The sequence below is a fragment of the Peromyscus eremicus genome, chromosome 12, assembly GCF_949786415.1.
Source record: "Peromyscus eremicus chromosome 12, PerEre_H2_v1, whole genome shotgun sequence".
Classification (NCBI taxonomy): Eukaryota; Metazoa; Chordata; class Mammalia; order Rodentia; family Cricetidae; genus Peromyscus; species Peromyscus eremicus.
This window is the reverse complement of record NC_081428.1, coordinates 51,627,129-51,652,290: the sequence shown is the minus strand read 5'-3', so window position 1 is coordinate 51,652,290 and position 25,162 is coordinate 51,627,129. Positions and strand designations below refer to the sequence as shown.

The 25,162-nt window shown below is 37.5% G+C and overlaps 1 protein-coding gene and 1 pseudogene across 2 annotated transcripts in view; one reads left to right on the top strand and one right to left on the bottom strand.

Moving 5' to 3' along the window:
- Zbtb20 (zinc finger and BTB domain containing 20) overlaps window positions 1–25,162 on the top strand; it is a 560,418-nt gene that overhangs the window by 49,154 nt on the left and 486,102 nt on the right. The window lies entirely within an intron of this gene.
- On the bottom strand, window positions 6,808–7,835 carry LOC131922119 (glyceraldehyde-3-phosphate dehydrogenase-like; annotated as a pseudogene).

Sequence of the window (25,162 nt, the reverse complement as noted above, 5' to 3'; positions counted from 1 at the left end):
GGGATGGAACTCAGGTCCTGTGTATACATGGCAAGAACTTTACCAATGGAATCTTCTCCTAAACCACTTACTACAATGTACTTGTTTCAACTCACTGAATTATTTTAGAAAACAGGAAATCATAGTAAAGCTTTCCAGTTTAGTGATTTAAAGCATGTTGGAACACAGGGTCTGGGGAGATAATTCAATGGTTAAGAACACTGGCTGTTCTTTCGGAGAGCCTGGGTCCAATTCCCAGCACCTAAATGGCAGCTCACAACTATCTAACTCCAATTTCAGGAGATTTGACAGCCTTTTATGGCCTCTGCAAGCATCAGGCACACGTGTGGTTAACAGATAGATATACATGCAGGGAAAACACTTATATACATAAAAAAGTAAATAAATGTTTAAACAGTTAATTAGGAGATTTACTAATACTTAGCAAAGCTTTATTCTCCTGTTAGAGGAAAAGAAGTGGAATAGCCGATCTAGAGACTAAGGCAGTGAAGTTCATTTCTCATAGGAGATGGCTTCCTGGTACAGATTGGGGTTCTCTAGCTTCTCTCCTCCATCTCCTTTCCTTTTGACCTTCTACAACATGGCTTGATTTTGTAGTGCCATTTGGATGCCTGGTACAGCATAGGTTTTAGCTCCTACTTAAATGCAAATACATTTATGAAAGCAATGATACAGTGTTCCCGGAATGTGGATGCTAAAGTTGACAAGAAATGACCAAACAGTTGAGAAAAGGGTTGGAGAAAGACCAATAATTAAAATCGTGTTTTTACCAATTAAGAGGAAATAAAATAAACAGGAAATGTCATTCTTTTTGTTCCTATTCAACAATCAAACAAAAATGAGACACACAGACTCCTGTTTTTTGGAAGATGGGCACAATCAAAAATCATAAACCACACGATACCATGTAGCTCTCTCCTGTGCTCTCCTGTGCTCTCCTCTCCTGTGCCCTCTCTTCTCTCTTCTCCTCCTGTGGCAGGGCCTATTTTCTGGTAAGTGTAGGAGTACTGTTACATGTAGGCAGTTTGAAGGCTCCTGACTAGAGTTAACTAGATTGGAGAAGGAAGTGTTTAAACTAAGGATAAACTCAGTGCTAGCTATAGAAATTGTTGTTCATAAATTTCTTGATTATTAAGTTTTGTTTAATTGCGAGAACATAATCTACAACTAGATGTAACTACTGTCTTTGAAAACCACAATAGCATGGAATATAAAATTATATTTTTATTTAATGATAAACATTGTTTTCCTTGAGCAGCACGTAAAATCCGAGAAATTGATTAAGTCCAACCATACTTTTATGAGTCAGCATATACATGCTATCTGTAATTAAGAAACAAGCCATATGACAGTGGCGAACACCTTCAATCCCACCACTTGGGAGGTTGAAACAGACAGATTTCTATGAGTTCAAGGCTAGCATGGTCTACAAAGTGAGTTCCAGGACAGTTAGGGAGAAACCCTATCTTAAATGCAAAACAACAACAAAAGGGACAAAGAAAAAAAATAAATCTATGCAGTCACAGGTAAGATATATGGTTTGTCTTTATTTTCAATTCTAAAAGCATTTTGGTGAAATTTACTCATGGCTAAGGAGAAAATATGTCCAAGGTATTTTCAAAATATTGAACTAGATTTTTTTGGAGTCAGTTTTATTTTGAATTTATAAACAGTTATATGGAAATGAATTATAAAGTTTCAAAGACTGCATGGGTTGTATATGGAAGACAAAATCCAAGGGTCCTATACTTAAAAGAAATATTGATGTATGTTGAATTTCAAAGGAAATGATTAGATCATCTGCATTGCCTGGTTATCACAGTTGTCTTGTGTTCTGGCCTCAGTTTTTTTTTTTTTGTTGTTTTTTTTTTTTAATGCAGTGAGCTCTTTTTTAGGGAGCCAAGAACTCTAAGTTCTTATGATACATATATTTTTAACATCAAATTTAATATTTTGACAATGTATGAACCACATGTGAGTACTTTCTCTACAGGTTTTCTGTTGGGCGGGGTGCCATCTGTGGTTTTGAAGCCAAGTGTTCTGCTGGGGCAGAATAATCAAATCAGAGTTAATGGGGTGACCATCTAAGCAGGGCTCTTTGTCATTAAGGTCCACTCTTGTGATAGTAGCACATTATCCCGCTGATTGGATTTGTAGGAAGGCATCCACCTGTGGCCCGTGTTGGCAGAGAAGAGATTGACTGCTGAGGCAGCCCTGGCGAAGGAGAAGCAGGAGGTAGCTGTCCTGGGCAGCAGAGCTTTGGCTGGAGAGCCACACTTGTAGGATGGCATAAGCAATACAAGTGTTGGGTGATTCACATTATTTGGTTAATTTAGGTCCCAAAGTAAAGCAACCAAAAGCAGAGGATTAGAATCTGCACCATTAGAAAGGAAGGATTTCTCTTGAGCAGGGGTAAAAAGTAAATACATGGTGAGATACAGAGCCAGCTGATCAGACAAGATTTAAGCACATGGAGCCCTTTACCTCCATCTCAGGGATGCTTTTCTGTTTGGATGAGAGCTATTGTAAGAATTTCCATGTCTGTTGGGGGCACTGAGGTTCTCACAGACTATGGTAAACACAATTTGGCTCACACGCTCTCATAATCAGGCTGACTTGCAGTGAAACAGAGAGTGCTCTATAGCTGTGCCAGGCCTCTAGCAGTACCAACTGTTAAATAATAAACAGGCCCTGTTGGTTGGCAGCCTCTTCCCCTCCTGCCAACATGGAGTGCCCATTTTCTGGGTTTACCTGCCCGCATGTGTTCAGACACTCAGAACAGTGTGTGTGTTGTGAGAGGCAGTGATGGCGTGGACACATCAGTCTGCATCTAATCTGCTTAGTTTATTATTTCCTCAGGACATCGGGTAAGCTAGCAAACATGCAGGGCTCAGGCAGCACAAACAATGGCCATGCTGTTGTTCTAGATAATGTTACAGGCTTTGTAGAGTGTGCTGGCTAATTGTTTTTCTTGTGTTTAGTTTCTCCTCCTATTCTTTCCCTTCCTCTGAATTGGTTTGGGAGGAGTATGGATTAGGGAGGATGAGAGCGATTCTGCCAGTAAGATGCTTTACTTCAGGAAGTTAGAAAGTGTTTGGGCTGCTTATTTTATTTTGCTGGCAAGATGTGTTTGGTTTATGTGCACAGATATGAGTCCACAAGTACTTTCTGAAGGCCCACAAGGTACAAATAACTCCAGAGAAAATTCTTACGCCTGGCTCATTGGGCGTGTCAGACTGCAACTAAAGCATCACAGTCCATGGTGAGGTCAGAGTTTTCCCTCGTATTCTGTCACCAAACACCTGTGGTAGAGCAGCAGAATTAAGATCCAAGTTGGAAACAATATATTCACTCATTCATTCCCACCCCCCACCCTTTCTCTGAAAGAAAGGGGTTCCTACAAGTTCTCCATGTAGTCACTGCCATATTTTCCCCCCAGGAGAAGTTTCCTTGATAATCTTGGTTTTATAATGCTGTTTTGGCTGAAAGAATTTCATATGTCTCACAGATGCAGTGCTCAAAAATAGACTCTTCTAATTCCCACAAACTTCTTCCAACCCCCAGCCAAGCCAAGATACTCATCTCCAGGAGTACGCTTTGGGTTGCTTAGCCTAAGCGAGATACATTCAGTAGGAGTAGCCAAGCATGAAGGGTCACTATGAAGCAAAAGATCCTTTCTTTCTGTCTGTCTGCCTTCCTTCCTTTGTTTCTTTCTCTGTTTCTTTTTCTTCCATCCATCCATTCTCTCTCTCTCTCCCCCTTTTTCTCTCTCCTTCTCTCCCTTCCTCCCTTTCTTCCTTCCTTTCTTTCCTTCTTCTTTCTCATAAGTTAAGTGAAAGGCAAGGCCTCAACTTTTTTATGATGGTAATATCACTATGAAAAATAGCCCTTGTTAGAAGTTTCTATTATAATCCATTTGTTTAAAATTTTCATTCACATTCCTTTGTAATGATGGCTCCCATATGATGAAGCTATTCGTTGATTGGGATAGCAAAACCATTTGCTTGCATGAAATGAAATTTCATTCTCAGATCACTAAATATGGGTTAAACTAGGGTAATCATTCAGTCTTTTTGACTAGGATATTTTCAGATCAAGAGTAAATATTTGAATGAAGGGCTCTGGTAACAGCCCAGCTGGTGGTGATTCAGAAAGTTGGGGTGTGATGTTCAGCCCAGTCTTCCCTGGATTCATACTTCAGCAGTGTGTAGTAGAAGCTGATTCCATTTTCTTTTCATGAAAAACTCAAGGCCCCTTTTCTATCTTTTGAGAAAGTCCATGCTAATTCAGTGTTTAAAAAATGTATTGTCATTTTCCTTAAATTTACATTAATTTTTGAGAATTAAGTTTTTAAATTTAATCAGTATATTCTTTGAGTGCTGGGATAGAACCCAGAGTATCTTGCATGTTGGGTAAGTGCTCTTCCCATGGGCTACACCTCTACCCTCTATTCACTGTATTCTTGGACAAGGTAACTTGTATGGAAGTAACCTGGAATTGGTCAGAAATACTCTCATTAAATTCGTGGGGAAACAGTTATTTTTTTTAATGAGGGGGAGGGGCTCAGAGCCTAGACCCCTAAGTGAGGAGCTTTTGACAGTTAATGGCTTCTAGAGGATGGAAAGTCAGTTTTCTTTAAGGGTGTGGCTCCTGGTTTGTTGACCTGTGGATGTCCCCACAGCCATGACTGTGGAGCAACATGGATTTGATGAAGTGGTTTATTAATTACACACATAAATTATATATATATGTTTCAAAAAAAGAAATTAAAGTTAGAAGGGTGTGGGAGGAGGTGTGGGGTAGATCTAGGAGGAGTAAATTTCATCAAAATGCATCGAAACAAATTCTTAATGAATTAATAAAAATGTTTATAAAATAAGTACCACTTTTAACAGTGAGTTTGTGTTCACTATTAGTTCTGTTCTTCATCTTCATTCTCCTTGTTTTGAACTTCTCAAAAGTTTCACCCTAACAAAGGAGGCCCAGATTAATTTTCCTTCATAGAAGCAATTTTTCTTGTTTCTACTAGGCCTTCTCTCAATCAATAGATCTCAGCATGCCATCAAAACCCTCCCTGGGTATACTATCTGGTGGGGTACTTCTCCAGTCCCAAGTTTCCAAGTTCCAATGTCTAATCTGTTGTTCACAGAAAGGGAGATATCCCAAGGTTTTAGGATCAGCTCTCAATGAATAAATAAGGTCTAAGGAAAATTTTGTCTTCATTAAAGTGTATCTGATGAGCTGTGATTTCATATGTAGTCATGCATGTGTGTAGGTATGTATGCATCCAGCACTGTCTGTGCTACCCTATGATATGTTTGATATAGCACATGTATCACACATGTGCTGTGTGTGTGTAACTTCCAATCTATAGCTGTGGTGACAATTTTTCTCAGAGGGTTAGATGCTCAAATCCACAATGATGAGGCTTGCCATTCCTTTTTCTTCCTTTCACTCACTGATTTCTGTGTTCTTTTGAGCACCTACAAAAGCACCCATGTATCTAGAAATCATCAAGTTTATTTATACGTTTTTCACTAGGCCCGTCATGGAGTCAGAGAGTGTGGAGCTGCAGATTAGTATACTACATTCTCTTATTGCTCATTAGGAAAAAAAAACTTTCACTGCTTGATTTAGTGCTTTTTTGTAAGAATATTTTTGGTATACTTAATAGAAAATACTACATGGTTACAATTGGCTTTGAATGTTGGGAAAACAGGAGTGCTGGAACAGCACTTAAATAAAAGGAATAGTGCTGACCTACTTAGAGAAATTAATTATGAAAGAAAAATAATGGATTATAGTAGCAGATAATGGTTCTGGGGCTGCTGCTGGTTGAAATCCATCCTGAGGCTTATTTATAATTGGCACAATTAGAGTTTTCGAGAACTGAGCAGCCTTGATTTATTTACAAGGGTTCACACAGGACTTGAGTCAGGGGGAATGAAAGGGACAGAGGTAGAGAATTTACTGCTTTCAACTTCAGTTTTGCAGAATTCAGGTTCACATTGTAGAGTAGGAAATACTGTCTCCAGAGAAATAATGCCAGGTTTTCATACCAGCAGGATTTAAAAAATCTGGGTCCTTGTATCAGCCAGACTTCATATTAGATTTGATAAGAAGCTGAATTATACTTTGAACTTGAGATCATTTGGTTTTCTAAGATTCTGGTGACTAAGTTTCTATAATATACATTTCAGTACTTGTAGTGGTTCATTTATTTGTCAGATATTTATTAATATTGATAGTGTGTGTCAGGTCATGTTCTATACACTTGGAATCTGTAGTAAAAAAATAAACTATGTAGTTTGCTAGGAGATGATTAATATATGATTCATTTGTAAGCCATTAAAAGGAATGAATTGATAAACTATATTTTGATCTTTTTGCTGGGTGGTTGTGGCACATGCATTTAATCCCAGCACTTGGGAGAAAGAGGCAGGTGGATCTCTGTGAGTTCAAGAGCTGCCTGGTCTACAGAGCGAGATCCAGGACAGCCAGGGCTGTTAACACAGAGAAACCCTGTCTCGAAAAACAGATTTACTTATTATTATTATTATTATTATTATTATTATTATTATTATTATTATTAGTTTTATTATTATTATTAGTTTTTGATGGGTGCAGTGAACTTTATTGATGGTGTTCAAGAGAGTAGGGCTCCCTAAGCCCCTCCTGTTGTTCTGAGGGTCTGGGATGGAAACTATGAGGGAGATGCTCAGTATCAAGGGATGGGACAGGAACTGCTCAGCAGCCGAGGGTCTCTCTTGCTGTCCTTGCTGGGGTGGGTGGTCCAGGGCGGGCTTCTTACTCCATGGAGGCTATGCAGGCCATGAGGTCCACCACCCTGTTGCTGTAGCCAAATTCATTGTCGTACCAGGAAATGAGCTTCACAAAGTTGTCATTGAGAGCAATGCCAGCCCCAGCATCGAAGGTGGAAGAGTAGGGGTCACTGTTGAAGTCGCAGGAGACAACCTAGTCCTCAGTGTAGCCCAGGTTGCCCTTTAGTGGGCCCTCTGACGCCTGCTTCACCACCTTCTTGATGTCGTCATACTTGGCAGGTTTCTGCAGGCGGCATGTCAGATCCACGACAGACACATTGGGGTTAGGAACACGGAAGGCCATGCCCCTGAGTTTCCCATTCAGCTCTGGGATGACCTTGCCCACAGCCTTGGTGGCACCGGTGGATGCAGGGATGATGTTCTGGGCCCACGGCCATCTCGCCACAGCTTCCCAGAGGGGCCATCCACAGTCTTCTGGGTGGCAGTGATGGTGTGGACTGTGGTCATGAGTCCTTCCACAATGCCAAAGTTGTCATGGATGACCTTGGCGGGGGATGAGGGTGGGGGTGGTGGTGGTGGTGGTGGTGGTAAGCAGTTGGTGGTGCAGGAAGCATTCCTGATAATCTTGAGTGAATTGTCGTACTTTTAGTGGTTCACACCCATCACAAACATGGGGGCATCAGCAGAAGGGGTGGAGATGATGACCCTTTTGGCCCCGCCCTTCAAGTGGGCCCCAGCCTTCTCCATGGTGGTGAAGACACCAGTGGACTCCACAACATACTCGACACCAGCCTCACCCCACTTGATGTTGGCGGGATCTCGCTCCTGGAAGATGGTGATAGCCTTCCCGTTGATGACCAGCTTCCTGTTCTCAGCCTTGACTGTGCCGTTGAACTTGCCATGGGTAGAGTCATACTGGAACATGTAGACCATGTAGTTGAGGACAATGAAGGGATCATTGATGGCAACAATATCAACTTTGCCAGTCTGGGAGGCAGCCCTGGCAACCAGGCGTCCAATTTAGCCAAATCCGTTCACTCCGACCTTCACCATCATGTCTCAGGAACGAGGCTGGCACTGCACAGAAAGATGCGGCTGTCTCTGGAACAGGGAGGAGCAGAGAGCTTGAAATTATTATTAATAACAATGAAAAAATAAGATACATGCTGTATGAAAATATTAGCAAAGAAATTATTTCTTAGAGAATTTTTAATGCTTGTTACATTAAGAAGACATATACTGTGTGCAATGGTCAAAAGCTTTAGACCACAGAAGGTACAATCACATTAAAAATATGCTCAACTTTCCAGCTTATAGACAAACAGCATGTCAAATTGAAGGCATGAGCTACTACTACACACCTTTTGGAATGGTTGAAATTAAGTAGAGTAAACATACTTGTGAGAATGTGGGAAATCAGTCAAAAGGTAAAATGTTATATCATCTTTGGAAATATTCTGGTGCCTTTAATTTCTTTTAAACTCAAACAAAAATTTATGTGTGATCTAGCAATTTCACTCCTATGCAAGAGCAAAGAAAGCAAACATTTTTGTTAGAGTTATACACAGATGTTCCTAACAGCTTTGTTTATATTAGCTAGAATGTTGGACAACTTGTATGACCATTCAAAGACAGGGCTAAATGATTACAGTGTAACAGATGACCACAAAAGAATGAATTGGAGTGAATTAGTGATACATGGGTACATCTCAAAATAATATGTGGAGTATAAGAAAAGGAAAGTAAGTTCATACTGTCTGATCTTACTTATATATACAGTTTTAGGAAATTGAAGCTAATGTGTAATAAGTGATAACAAGTCCAAAGTTTCTTAATCACACTTTTTTAGGGGTGATGAATAACTGTTACTTCATTGTGGTAATGGCTTCATGAGATAATCAGTGTGTCAAAGCATCTAAATTTTATACTTTAAATTTATGTGCATTAACCTCTATCAAGTGTATTTCAACAAAACTGTTTCTTGAAGAGAAGAGGGGGAAAGATATGTAAATTATATACAAGGAGTGGTTAGGTAGCAAATTCAAATAGGGCATTTAGTTTAGTTTGTTTGGAAATGGTCATAAGCATCCGCTTTAGTGCTGAAATAATTTCACCCCATACAATTTCCTAAAGCACTTAACTCATCTTATGGGAATTAGGTTCAATACCTCTATACCCGTATACTTGAAACCACATAGGGATTCCAACATCTATAACCCTCCCTGTACTGTATTCCTTCCTATATATCCCACAAACATATTTCAGAGTCAGAGGGAATGAATGGAAGTGAGAGTGTTGAATTGTAGTACAGAACTGTTTGCTATCATGATTCAGTTATCTGTGAAGATAGTCTTAACCTCTGCAGCATTAGAAGCTCTTGTTCTAAGAACTCCCTTGTAGGCACCCTGTCCAATTTGGATCCCTAGAACACATCACTTTCTCCTATACCTGTATTATATTTCTGAACGGTTACCATATCTTTTCCCAGCTTGGACTATATCTCAGCACTGCTTTCTAGAGTTCTTTGCTTGAAGGACCCATACACCCTCCAGACTCACCAATGTGCCAAACTAAACTTTTCTCTCAAATATGCTCTTCTTTCTAGGATTGCCATTAAGTATTCAAGTGGTGTTTCCTTCTCAAAATCCTCTTGGGCCCCACATCCAACTGGTCCCTAGTTGTTGATTTTTTCTATGAGCATGTCTTTAATCTTTTTTGTCTAACCATATCAAAGCTATGTCTATAGTTCAGGGAGCCATCTAGTTTTACCTTTACACACTTAATATTAATCTTGCAACCTAGCCACTGTCTCTTGTAGAATGACTCATGTCCTTCCCTCATAGCAGCCATCCTCCGATATTTTAAAACACTCTTCATTATCCCTTTTCCCTTTGTGCTCACCTCACTGAAGTAAAACATTTTATCAAGTCTATATTACAACTGATTTTCTCTGGGATGCCTTCCCTGATTACCTAACTAATGAAATTTTTCTTATATTATACTTCTGTAAATGTAAGCTTTCTTTGTTTGTTTATGATACAAGGTCTTATAAATCTCAGGGTGACCTTATACTTGCTTTGTAGTTGAGACTAACCTTGACATTCTGATGTTCTTGCCTGTCTCCTAAAAGCTAGATTCACAAGCCTATGCCACTACGCACATTTATGTGATGCTGGGCGTCACACCCAGGGCTTTGTGTATAGTAGGTAAGCATTTACCAATTGAGCCACCTTTCCAGCCTGATATGTTTTATTTTTACTGGTTATTTTACCTAAATCTATTTTTAAAAATAAATAGTATATCATTTTGCAAGCATTAGCTCTAGTACCAAACATGACACCTTCTTGTGGAAATTGATGAAACATTTAATGAAAGCTTGTTGAATGCATGAATAAAGAAATAATTTTTATATGACTCTGTGATTTAAGATAAAGCTAATTTGTTACATTTTAATTTGTTTGGAAGCTTGTAAGAAAGATTTTTTTAATTAAGTTTAATTTTCATTAGTATAGGTATGTAAAATGTATATATTAGTAGGGAATGCAATATTTAGATGTTTTCCATTGTGTAATGTTTAAATATGCTTAACTATATCTATATTCTTAAATATATATATATCATTTCATTATGTTAAAATTTTGAATCCTTTTTTCAAACTTTTGGATTGTACAGATAACATTTTGGTTATTTGTAGCCTCCCTGCTTTACAGTAGCAAACTTCTTCTAATTCCTGCCTAATATAACAATATCTATGTCTCAACCCCTCCCACCTCCCTTCTTCCTCATTAGCCTCTGGTTTTCTGCATTTATAGTTGAACAGCATTGCATTGTTCATATTTACTATACTTTCTTTAGCCATTCAATAGTTAATAGACTCCCTGTTTGTTTCCATTTCTTAGCCATTGTAAATAATGCTATAATGAACATGACAATGTAGATGTCCTTTACCATACTAATTTCAAGGCATATATAACCAGAAGTACAAAACTTCCATACTGTTTTCCAAAGTGATGATACCAATTTACATTCTCATGAACAGTGTACAAGGGTCTCCTTTTTATGAAATTCTCACCATTACCTGTTATCTTCCGTCTTTTTGAGAATAGCTATTCTTACTGGAGGAATATGCTATTTCCTTGTAATTTAAAATTTCTTGTTTATCATTATTGTGTGTGTCTTTGTGTGATGTCAGTGTATGACTGTGGGCACACATGTATCATAGCATGCCTGTGCAGGTCAAAAGACAACATTTAGAAGTTGATTCTCCCTTTCCATCATGGGATGCTGGGTTGGAACTCAGGTTGTCAGGTCTTCAGCATGTGCTTTTACCCACTGGCTTTCATTGTGGTTTTGATTTCCATTTCCTGGTAATTAGTGACATAGAATATTTTTTCATATACCTATGAACTATTTATCTTCTGTTGAGAAATGTAAATCCAGGTCTATTGCCAATTTAAAATATTTGATGTTATTTTCTAGTTTCTTATGGGGTATGGGTATTAACCCCCTTAGTAGATATATATTTAGCAAATTATTTTCTCCAGATCTTGGTTGTTTTTTCTTTCCATTGTTTCTTTTGCTGTAAAGAAGCTTTCAGCTTGGTGTTATTGTATTTATTTGTATTTTCTTTCATTTCTTATCCAGAAAATCCTTGCTAATGTCAATGCCCAGAAGCCTCCTGTTTTCTTCTAGTAGTTTCTTCTAGTAGTTAGCCTTACATTAAAGTATTTAATTCAATTCAGATAATTTTTATGACTGACAAAAGGTTGGACTGTAGTTTCATTTGCCTGTGTGTGTGAACATTTTTCTCAGCACAGTTAATTTCTCCAGCAAGAACATCTTTGTAAAAAAAAGCAACTTACTTTATGTATAGGTTTTCTCCTAGGCACTCCATTCTGTAACGTGTACTTAAACCAGTTCCAAAAAGTCCTGAAAGTTCTGGTGAATGCAGCTTCATAATATATTTTAAAGCAGATGATGTGCTGTTTCCTGCTTTGTTCTTTTGGTAAAAAAAAAAAAAATGGCATTAGCTATTACAGTTGCTCTGTGTGTGTGTGTGTGTGTGTGTGTGTGTGTGTGTGTGTGTGTTTCCATATAAGTTTTAAGGAATTTTACAGTTCTGTGAAGAGTGTCATGAGTATTTTGATAAGAATTGCACTAAATCTCTTGATCATTTTTGGTAATATGGACATTATAAAAATATTGTTTCTACCAATCCATGAGCATAGTATATTTTCACATATTTATGTGTCTCCTTTAATATCTTTCTTCAATGTTCACTAATTTTCATTATAGATATATTTAGTTTCTCTGGTTATATTTAATAGGTGTTATAAATTGGATTGCTTTTATGATTTCTGTTTCAGTAATTTGCCACTGATGTAGAACAATGAGTTTGATTCTTACATATTTTTTTCTCCTGAAATTTGCTATCATTTTATTATTTTCATAGTTGGGAGGTTTTTGGTGGAGTCTTTTCCCATGTATGAAATCACATCATTTGCAAATAGTGACAACTTTAATTTCCATGGTACTTCAGTTCCTAGCAAAATGAAAAACATCAGTTCTTAGAAATTTGTTTACCTTTGTTATATGTATTTTGAATAGTTATTATTAGATTCTCAACTTTCTATAATTAAGGAATTATTCTAGAATCAGAAATACCTGAATTGCTTAATTCTTACATTATTCTTCTGGAGAAATTACTGCTATTTCGTCCATTTCTTATCTGTTTTTATTAGGGTTGAGTGAAGGCCCCCTTGTTTGTTTTGGATCTCTATGGAGATTAGTGTACTGTTTTAAATTTTATGATGCTAATAATTAAGAGAATTTTGTTACTACATTTTTGTCCCTATAGCTACTTTATACCCAGGCCAGCAGCAAACATTCCCTAATAATGCTCTGATCCATTTTTATTTGTGTGTCATAAACTGTGGTGATATTGTGTCCCCCAATGTATTGTGCACCATTATAAACTAATCCAGGGTCAGAGAACAGAACAGCCACTAGATAGCCGTAGAGGGCAGAAAATGGTGGCACTCACACCTTTAATCCTATCACTTGGGAAGCAGAGATCCATCTGGATCTCTGTGAATTCAAAGCTACACTGGAAACAGCCAGGCAAGGTGACACATGCCTTTAATCCCAGGAAGTGATGGCAAAAAGCAGAAAGGAGTATAAGGCATGAAGACCAGGAACTACAGTCTTGTTAAGCTTTTAGGCTTTTGGCAGCAGTTCAGCTGAGATCCATTCAGATGAGGACACAGAGGCTTCTAGTTTGAGGAAACAAGATCAGCTGAGAAGTTGGCAAGGTGAATTTGGATGTGGCTTGTTCTGCTTCTCTTATCTTTTAGCATTCACCCCAATACCTGACTCTGGGTTTGTTTTTATTAATAAGACGTTTTAAGATTCATGCTACAATAAACTATATAGGATTTTTGGAATGAGATAGGAAAAGATTCATACAGAATATGGTTTAATGAACAACTAAGGAATTAATTTTAAAATGTCAAAGATACTCAATTTAAACAAAAGGTTCAAAAATTCGGTGAACAAACAATGGTGAAGCAGTTGAAATTATATAACTAATTCCCAAATAAATCAGTTTCTTCAGCGCTAATAAATACCTTACTAAAATATTTGTTGAATCTCAAGGAAAATCATGTGTGTGTATGTGTGTATACATATATATATGTATATATATATACATATATGTGTATCTATATACATATATATTTTTGTGTAGCACACTGTTAAGTTTATCAATAAACTGATTGAGCACTAGATATAAAGAAGAATATTCTTAAATATTTAAATTTATTGTTTTTTATTTATAGGTACATTTGTGTCTGTGTGTAATATGTGCACAAGTGCAAGGGCCTTTGGAATCAAGAAGCAGGTGTTGGTTCCTCTGGAACTACAAATAGAGGCTTTTGTCAGGTACCTGAATTAGGTGTGTGAGACTGAACTTGGGTCCTTTCTAAGAGTAGTATGTGCTGTGAACCACTAAGCCATTTCTCCAGTCCCTAAAGCAGAATATTACTGATTTTCCTACAGTGAAGTACATCATAGACATGACCCACAATGATCCTGTAAGGGAGTTCACCATCATCTTACTAATTAAGTACTTGATGATTAGACATAAAGAATAACTTGTTTAAAGACACACAACTAGTGGAGAAATCCTAGATCCAAACCTGAGTCTATATCACTCAAATTTTCTTTCTTTTCTTCTTTTATTTTTCCAGATTATAATATAATTACATCATTTCTTCTCCCCCTTTTTCTCTCCAAATCATCCCATATATTCACCTTGCTCTCTTGCAGATTCATGCCATCATTTTCATTATTTTTTACATGTTAGATGTGTGTGTGTGTGTGTGTGTGTGTGTGTATGTGTGTGTATTCATTTTAGGTACTGGATAACCACTTGATGTGCTCTTTCTTGGGGAAGATTATTTCTCCTACTCTTAGCATTCCTTATAGTTTTTGTGTAGGGCTGAGACGTCCTGGGATTTTTTTCTGCCCATATCTATTGTTGTTGTTCTTGTTGAGCTCATGTCACATGTTCTGCTACTGCTTTACATTCCTCTCTGAGAAATGCACTTATTTGTTTGAGTATACTGTTTTCCTATGGTTGCCTTAATAAATGATCATGCTTTTAATGGCTTAAACCGTTAGAAGCTTGTTCTTTCAAAGTAGTGAGACCAGACTTTGAAATTAACATGTTGGCATGGCTGCACTATCTCTCACAATTGTGTGAGAATCTTTCCTTGCTCTGTCATCCTCTAGTGGTTCCAACTATTTTTTAGCTTGTAGTGGTACAATTTTGACCTATGTTTCTCTCCTCAGATGGCCTTCTGCCATTTGCTTCTTTTCCTCTTGTGTCACTTCTACAAACCATCATTAGAGTTCATGTACCCCTTAGTAATATAGGATAATCTAGTCTAAAGAGCCTTAGCCCCATTATATCTGAAAAGACCCTTGAAATTAGTGGAAATTTTAAGGTTTATTTATTTTGTGTATATGAGTTTTTTGCCTTCATGTATGTATATACACTACATGCATTCCTGGTACCTGGAGAGGTCAGAAGAGTGCCTCATATACTCTGGAACTAGAGTTACAGGAGTTTCTGAGCCATCATGTGGGATCTGAGAACCAACTCAGGTCATCTGCTTGAGCCGAAAGTACACATCTGGTGAACCATTTCTTCAGCCCTAAGTAAAGGCCATTTTTACAAATGTGATCACAGTCACAGATTCTGTTTGGATTATGATTTGAGCATTTCTTCTTTAGTGTTACCATTTTATCCACTACACTAAATGTTCTAAGAACCATTTGGAGAGATTCTTGTACTGTAGGAATGCCTTTGGAATATTGAATAGATAAAGCACAGTAAAGTAAAATTTTGCAGAAATGATGGAAACTAGGTAGGTCAGTAAGTAGATAGAGACAAACAGATCCAAATAATAGATTAATGCTATTGCTGTTATGGCCACCAGTAGAATATTGGTGCTACTCTGTCATCATTAGGACAGGAATAGTAACATCTTGTTAGGAATGCTAGTAATACTTTTAGAGTGGCTCCATTAAATTTGAGACTCATTTGCCTGTTTGGTTATAAATAGAGGCCTCAATAAGTTTTCTACATGCTACAGTCCCCAAGTCTACTGTAGTCTGTGTTGGTATATTGCCTATGAATTTCTCAATTGGCTAATCTTTGTTGCCTTTCAAACATGGATCCTTCCTTGTCTATATTTGTTCTTTTGCAGATGTGTAGTTTTGTACCTGATGTTAATATATTAGGATTTTATGACTAGTTGTTTGATTACCCTGAGCCTAGGATCCACTTCTTATCATCTTTAAGCTTTCAGAGAGCCTAATTGCCATTGTACTGTGTGTCTCCCCAATCCAAAGTCATGCAGTCCCTTTTTATTTAGGCCTTTAAGGATTGCAGGGACTACAAATGCATTATTATGCTTATTCAGAGTTGTTAACATTTAATGATAACACACAAACCTTTCTAGTTTGTTTTCAGTACAGTGAATGAATCCCAAGATGTTATTAATCTTTTTAGTTAAAGGTTCAGAATAGTGTGATTAGGCAATAGTTGGGGTAATTTATAAGTTCCATGTCAAATAGCATCAGCCTAAAAATGTGATTTACCTTATTTTCTCTGAAAAAAAATGCCTCTTTTATACGTATTTGTCATCAATAAGAGATATAGTTTTCCCAGTGACTATCTTGAATAAAACTAAATTTTCCTTTGTAAGTGGTTATGAATTGGAGATAGCTTCTGGATTAGGGGTGGGAGTCTGTGTCCACTTTTCCTTTCTGCTGTAGGGCTCCATCTGGTGCTCTGTGTGTGCATGCTGTCTGAGTCTCTGACTTGATATGAGCTTTGATCGTGTTGATTTATGTTTTTTCTTGGTGTCCTCCATTTCCTCTGGCTCTGACTTTTTCTGCCTCCTGTGCCTCCTCTTCCACAGGGTTTCCTGAGCCCTGGGGAAGGCATTTGGTATAGGCATGTGGTGATATTGTGTCCCCCAATATATTGTGCACCTTAATAAACTTATCTGGGGTCAGAGAACAGAACAGCCACTAGAAAGACATAGAATCCAGAAAATGGTGGCACACACACACACACACACCTTTAATCCTAGCATTGAGTTCAAAGCCACACTGGAAACAGCCAGGCATGGTGACACATGCCTTTAATCCCAGGAAGTGATGGTAGGAAGCAGAAAGGTATATAATGTGTGAGGACCAGGAACTAGCCTGGCTAAGCTTTTAGGCTTTTGAGCAGCAGTTCAGCTGAGATCCATTTGGATGAGAACACAGAGGCTTCCAATTTGAGAAAACAAGATCAGCTGAGGAATTGGCAAGGTGAGGTGACTGTGACTTGTTCTCTTTCTCTGATCTTTCAGCATTCACCCCAATACCTGGCTCCAGGTTTGTTTTTATTTATGAGACCTTTTAAAAATCATTTTACATAGACATGTCTTTTAGTGCTTAATGTTCTGAGGTTTCTCAATCTCTAAATATTGTCTGGCTTTGGGAACTACTCTTAAGGACAGAATGCATTCCCATCAGTAGATGGCCCACAAAAAGCAAACTCAACAGATCTTTGGAGGTTCCTTGTCTCATAAAATTTTGTCAGTTTTTGTTTGGTTTTATTTTTTGTCTATTTTTTTTTACCCTTCAGATTTTGTGTATATATTATGGGTTCTGGGTTTGTGTTTTTATGGGATATCTAAATGTGAGAATGCATATTTCTCTGTGTCTCTGTTTCTTGTGCCTTTTCTTGGGCTCTTTTCCTTCTGTTTTGTCCTATTCTGATTTGTTTGTTTTTGTTTCATTTTACTACATTTTAATATTATCCCTTAGAAACCTGTTTATTTTCTGTGAGAGACAGAGGGTGATTTTGGGTGGGAGAGGAGAAAGAGAAGAACTGGGAGGAGTAGACAGAGGGGAAACTGTAACCAGAATATATGGGATGAAAAAAATCTATTTTCAGGAAAAGAAACAACAACAAAATAAACAAATGTCAGTCTAATTATTAACGTTTGTTTGATGCCTTCATTTTTTGAGGCCCTAGATGAAAGATTTCTTGAGAGCTGTTTGATAGTTACTCCCGTAGTGCTCTTACTTTATTTTACTAGTAAAGGAACTGGGACTGTACTGCTACTCTCTGCTTACACTCTGTGATCAAATTTACTCCCTGTTATCTTTTTTATTTTTATTGGCTTACATGTCTCTGTTTTAGTGAGTTTATTGATTAGATGGAGGGGGCTTGGAAAAGACCCTAAGTTTTGACAGGTTACCATATACTACTAATAAGTAAAAATTCTTTTCTCTTAGCTTATTTACTAAATGCTAGAATATATGCTAGATGAATAGTTGAGATAGATAGGCATCTTTTACGGTGGTATATATAATGGTCTCTATGTCCTGTGTCTATACTTTCATATATAATTGTCTTTCTTTTGTTATTGGCTGAGGCTAGTGTATCACTGTGACAGTGAATAAAAGCCATGGAATATCACTAAAAAGAATGTATTTTGAAATGACTGTGGTTTTTGTCATGGTACCTCTCTTTTCTTGCCTGGATAAAATTACATGGAGAAAGACTCATCAATGTCCTTGTCATGAGGTCATCCTATGAAGAAGAGGTCAAGGCTGCCAACATGTTAGTGAGTAAATTAGTTAGTGAGTAGATCACTCAATTAGAGTTATCAGGTGATACATCGTATTTGGCTGGTAGTTTAATCATGAGAGACTTAATCTCAGGGACACCCAATCTTACACCCACATTCCTGACTCAAAGAAACTTGAAGCTAATGCTTATCCATTTTTTTGATCTCGTATGTTTTTGGATAAATTACTACTCAGTAATAGAAAATTGATGTAGCAATTCATCCAAGAGATACACCTCTTGTAATTTACCCTCAAATGGAAACAACACCCATGGACGTAAATAAACAAGATATAGATAAGGCTGACACTAGTACTTACTTCATAAAGGACAATGAGGCAAGGTAGAATAAATTGAATATGCTTTGTGTATCATGATTGGAGAACAAAAGGCATCTATGTAGCAGTTCTAGTTGATCTTAGAAAGTGGGGAAAATAAGCCATGTGTAGATCTAGGAAATGGACAGCTTTACAGGGGCAATACTTACAGTCTAAATAAACTTAGTAATAGTTTTAACTTGTTTTAGGGACAAAACAGAAGAAGCAAAGAGACAAAACAAGTTGTGGCCGATCTGCTAAGAGAGATGAACACAAATGATGGAGACATTAATTTTTTATGATTTTGAATTTTATTCTTATTGCAACATAAACTATTATTTCATACAATGGAACAATATAATTTGCCCTGTATTTTAAGATTACTCCAGCTTCTGCTTTGATATTAGATTTCAAAGGGCCACAGTGGAAATAGGAAACTGGCAGGAAGAGAACTGTGATTTGAATTGGTGATGTCGGAGGTGTGGAGAGATGACTGGTTTGGGGATGTGATTTGAGGGTTGGGTTAATAGGGCTTGTTGAGAATAATGTAGATGCTGAGGGTAACTTTGTTCTGATTGACTAGGAGGATGGTGGTGCCTTTCATGAGAGACAGAGGTAGTGAAGCTTGATTGGAAGAGTTGGTGGTGAGATTGATACTGTCAATCCAGAGTTTTGTTAGGTATCTGTTATCGTACAATATGTAGAACTTAGCAAAATGTGCTCATTAACCTCTATTCTGTGTTTTAAGCTAGTTTCTTTCTTTGACAAACCACCTGTGATATCCCATAATATGTTGTTTTTGTGAGTGTGTGTGTGTGTGTGTGTGTGTGTGTGTGTGGTAAAATTTTTTCAGAGGCTATTTGAATGCTGAAATAATATACACTGACTCTCTCAATGCACTTGAGTTAATCAGACATGATTTCTCTTATATAATGCTGTAAAATACTCTGAGGGGAAAAAAATCAAGGTTGTTTTCTCATTACACTTTATTAAAGCATAAGTATCAAATCCAAGCTAACCCTTGGTCCCCCCGATTCAGTATTTGTTATATCTTCTTGCCATGCTTTTCCTTATTCATTAGTAGATCATTCATTCGTGCCGCCTCACCCACCTTAACACTTGTGGCAACTTTGAAAGAAGTCCTACCAGCATAGTGGGAATCTGTGAAGTCTATAGTAAGAATACCTATGGAATTTTGGTCACATAAGTGCATTTATTTGTTCTATAAGATAAAATAATCAGAGGATTCACAGGAAATGCAATTAATACTAATAATGTTTGATAATGACACAAAACAGTTGACAAACTCAATGTCGTAAAGAACGTAAACACACTTGAGTGTCTGTGGACTGCCAAATATGAGTGATTCTGTAGCCCAAGATATGAGAAAGTACGTAGCTGAGATCTGATCTGCTAAATTTTGATCCAATGCACTGCAACTGCTGTGTATTGTGAGATACTTGTATGAACTCGTGTATTATAAAATTAAATTGTATTGTGTAGTTCATTGTATTGTTCAGTCAGATTTTGATATCCTCATTTTAAATAATTCATGGGAAGAAATGATCACTTCATAATGCCACAAACTCACAGCAGGCAAAACTAATTTTACACAATATGAAAACAGATTTTATTTATTTAAAAGGAATATTAAAAAAAAACAACAACAACTTTTTTGACACCAGCTGCTGGGAAATAAATAGAATACTTTATGACAAATATCTAAATCTATAAAAGCTGTTCCTGGGAGAGCAAGTTGTAGATTGTAAAGATACATTTACATGCTCTGGTCAGTATTGGAAGCCATATTTTGAGTGAAACAAAGCCTCCCATTTCGTTTAATTTCTGTGGAATAAGTATGGGGGAAAATCAACCTTCCAAAGTCTCTTCCTGTCCTAACAGTGCCAGTAAAGGAACAAGCTTTAGCTTTACACCAGCCACTCCTGGGAGTACAAGTAGTATTTAGAAGAATACAAATAGTATTTAGGAGAAAATAACCAAGTGTTGTTAATATAAGCTCTCCAGATAGATAGCTAAATAGACAGACAGACAGACAGATAGATAGATATAAAGATATAATGGTATTTATAACATTGTCCTAAATAGACTTTGACTAGATCTAAGAGAATGTGTGAGATGACCACAGCAACCTTCCACTGTGATGTTAGAGAAAGATTTAAAAAAAAAAAAAAAAAAAAAAAAAAACAAGGTGAGAATATAAAGGGGCCATTTTCTCTGGGAGAATTTACTAGATGGACATTTTTAGAAAAATATCACACACATTTATACCAGTAGTAAATAATCTAAGCTTGTTGTTCAATGTGACAGTAAGTCCAGATCTGATTCAATGAATTCTGTTTGCAGACAAAGAATGGGACTCAAGCCATGGTTAGATCTGGGCTTAATCTAGGTAGCGTGAGGGTCCAGGGCACTAGGTAATTTGTAGCATTTCCAGAAACAGCAGCAAGAGAACAGATGTGGCTAGAGAACAATGAAATAGACACAAGAGGGAAAAGAGAGAACAAAGTCTAAAAAAATCAGATAGTTTACTACTTGTGATGAAAACACACTCTGCTAGCAATGTACATGTTGTTTATTACATTTTATTTAGAACAGACTTTTAATTTAAAAATTCTTGCCGATAGTGGGGGATGTTAATCTGGGGCTAAGAGACTGACTCAACACAGAAGTATATTATTATGTGATAGCTGCTGAATTCCAGGCATCTTTTTTTGTACTGTAATATAGGGCAGGCTTATATATCATGGTGGAAGGGCTTACCTCTGGTTGGTTACACATTTCCTTCTTAACAGGTTAGAAGTTAGTCAAGATTGAGAATTTCTTACAAATTTTGAAAGGTTATAAATTCTGAAGGACCAAAACATGGAGTTATTATGTTTAACTTTTCAGTATATAAAATACAGTGGGTGGAGAGTGCTCAGTAGATAAGAGCATGTGCTTTACAATCATGCAGACCTGAGTTCTAATACCGAGCATCCACATACAAAACAAGGCGTGTCTGTCTGCACATGCCTGTAACCCCAGCATTGGTGGGTGGAAACAAGCTGATGTCTGGGGCCCACTGCCAACCAGCCTAGCCAAAACAGCATGCTTACAGTTCAGTGAGAAACCCTGTCTCCATCTCCTGTGCCACTCTGCTCATGTGCATGCACTACGCATATATAGCCCATATACAAGTACAGCCCAGCCCACCCCAGCATATATACAAAATGTAATATATCTTCATATTTAAAATCTTCAGTGGATATTACCAAACTGTTAGTGGGCGATGTATTCAGTCTCTTTCTTTGTTTTTCTTGGGTGATGACATTCAGAGATAAAGACTTCCTTCATCCTCCATGTGTAAGTTCATTTTAATATATCCTTTAGCAAGGTTGCCCTAAAAATAACTGAAAGAACATTGGGACTCCAATAATGAAGGTCTAAGTTCAAATACTACTTGCTAGAATCTGGTGACCTTGTACAGTTCATTTAAATGTTGGGGTCTTTCTGGTTTTAATCTGTGAGATGGGGCTAACAATAACCATCTGTGAGATTTTTTTTGACATTCAGTGAATTATAGGAAAATTTGAGAAATATTAAAATGTGAATAAAATGGTGATTTTATCCTCTAATGAATGCTTGATAAATTCTGTTTCTCAAAGGCAACATCCTTGCATTTTGAGGGATGACTGTGCATATATGTAATGTAGTATGTCAAAAGTGACTCCATTTCTGCTGTGCATTTACTCCAACACACCTAGAATTCTAATGCAAACATTAGCAAAACAAAGCTGCCACAGCAATGTTAGTATCAGGATACTGGAATTATAGTGTACTGATATTTGAGCAAATCAGTATATTTTATGTATCTTTATATTCTTATTTTTCTTGGATACAAAATATAGCACTTTGGGATCTTACTGAAAATGAATTTATAATACCAGAAATCTCCAAATTTCTACTTGAATTTCTCTGATTTTTCTGTTATTCCTGCCTTTAAGAATATAAAGTTCAAATAATCTGTATGATAAAATCTTTTTATTGAAAATAGATTATTATATAATATATCCTGATTACAGTTTCCCTTCCTTCTATTCCTCCCAGTTTTTCCCCACTTCCACTCCCCTGTAGATCCATGCCCTTTCTGTCTCTAAATAGGAAAGAACAGGTTTCTAAGAGATAACAACCAAACATGACAAAATAAAATATAATAAGATTAAGCAGAAACTATTTATTATAGTGAAGTTGGACAAAACAACTCAACAAGAGGAAAAGAGTCCCAAGAACATGAATAAGAGTCAGAAACCCACTTGTTCTCATAGTCAGGAGTCCCATAAAAATATTAAGCTAATAGCTAAAATATATACATAGAGGGACTTGTGTAGACCCATATACGTCCTGCACTTGCTGCTTTAGTCTCTGTGAGCTCCTATCCACATTGCTTAGTTGATTCAGAGGGCCTGTTCTCCTGGTGACCTCCATCCTCTCTGCTTCTTGGTACCCAAGCAGTGTCAGGTATGGGTTACTTCCGGTAGAGTGGGCCTAAGTTAAATCAAACATTGATTGGCTACTCCCACAAATTCTGTGCCACCATTGTCCTAGCAAATTTTGAAGGTAGGAAAGATTGTAGGTCAAAGGTTTTGTGGCTGAGTTGGTGTACACTTTTCTCTTTCAATAGCTACAGAGTACCTTCCCATACCAAAGACACTAGAACATAGGGGTAAAGGCTCCATGTAGGCATAAGCTGAGCTTCACCATGTTCAATGAGTTGTGTGGATGTTGTTCTCAGCAGTGAGGTCCTGATGTCAGTTTGCAGAGAGCAACCCTTTGTCTTAGCATCAGTCTGGGTTGTTTGGAGATTTCCACAGGGCTCCCTTGGCCAACAACTCATCTGAAGGAAAACCAGTCCTGCCACTGGAGGCTGTGACTGGCTACAAAAGATAGCCAGTGTATACTCTATCTCCCATGACTGGGGGTCCTCATTAGGATTACCTTCATATATTCCAGCAAGACTCCACTACACTAGTTTTCTACTGAAATACCCCCCAAGTACCCCCCAGTTCCAGCCACTCTCCATGTATTATCTCCCTCCACCCCATTCCCCCACACCTGATCCTCCTTCTGCTACCATCTGTTGTCCTTTTATTTAATTGTTGCTGCCTTTTTAAGCCATGGCTGTCTGAATCAGCAGCTGCAGCTCCAATGCTACCAGCAATGGTTAGGCGGTTAGGCCGCAAGGGCTGTGGCTGGAGGGAATTCTGTTCCCTAAGGCTCCTACTCTTGCAAAGCTATTAAGGAAACATAAATAAACCTCTGACCTTCTAAAGAACTCAAGATTCAAAGCTTAAGGTGGAATTCTGCTCTTCAGAGAGTTGAATAGCAGATAGCTCACTTCCTCTCCTTGCTCCTGTCCTTCAAAAAGCCCTTGAGCTTCTCCTCGCCCCTCCTTAAAAATCCTTCTCCACCTGGCTCCTCCCTACCACTTCCTGTCAGTTTGTTGCTGACTCAGTCTCCTGACCACAGGTGAATTTTATTTAATCAAACACATCTTTGCATCATTAAACAAATGTTCCAGAACATAAACAAAAGTAACACACCTTAAAATAATATTCTACAACATTTCCCATTTTTTGTCTAAACAAAAAAAAAATGAAAGGCTTTAACTTTAACATAATAAGACTGTACACAATAAAAATAATTTATCAAGTAAAGATTATATTCACAATATAGTGAATTCCAGTTCATTTGTGTCTGACAAATTAAAAGAAAATAATCTATTATCTGTCCTATCTTAATGAATCTAAAGTTTTATACCTAATTTACTCTCTATCATAACTAAAAAAAACTGCGACTATAACTATCTAGTCTTCAACTCCGTCAAAGACCCAGAAGGATGTAATATCATCTAACAACAGAGACATTTGGCTACCTGGACAGGCAGTTTCTCTGCAACATTGGGGCATCCATCCTCAACCCACAGGCCCAGAATATCTGGCAAAATTTTCAGTGAAGCAGGAAATTTGAAGGACTGATTTGCCTTGTATTGGAAAAGTTCGTCAGCTGCTTTCCTTTGTGCCCTGCAGAATATCTGGCAGACTCTTCAAATGTTGTTTGTTTTTGCTCTTTTATGGGTCCACCACCTGGCTCCCAAAATAATCATACACAGAGGCTTATTCTTAGTTATAAACATCTGACCTTAGCTTCACTTAGTTTCTAGCCAGCTTTTCTTTACCCATTTACCTATTGCCTCTGGCTTTTATCATTCTCTTACTTCTGTAAATCTTACTCTGTGGCTTGCTGTGTAGCTGGGTAGCTGGCCTCTGGAGTTCTCTTTCTTCTCTGGCTCCTAGCTCTCCTCCCAGATTCCTCCTTCTATATATTCTCTCTGCTAGCCAGCCCCACCTATCCTTTGTCCTGCCTTGCTATTGGCCATTCAGTTCTTTATTAGACCATCAGTTGTTTTAGACAGGCAAAGTATCACAACTTCACAACAGAGTTAAATAAATGCAACATAAGTGAAAGTAATACACCATAAAATAATATTCTACAACACTATTCTGTAAAGCAGGAATTTTGAAGGACTGTTCTGCCTTGTTTTGGCAAAGTTCAGCAGTCACTTTTCTCTGTGTCCTGTGGAATATCTGACAGACTCTTCTGTGAAGCAGGAATTTGGAAAGACTGTGCTGCCTTGTTTTGGCAAGGTCAACAGTTCTTTTTCCTATGTGTCCTGCATATCCAGTCTACACAGCACATTGTCAGCAGTTGAAGACAAGAACAGTTTCTTTGCCCAATGGCTAACCTTGCCACAATAAAAGCAAACTCCATAAGGAGTTTCTTCAATGCTCATCATCTTCTCTGAAGTAAAT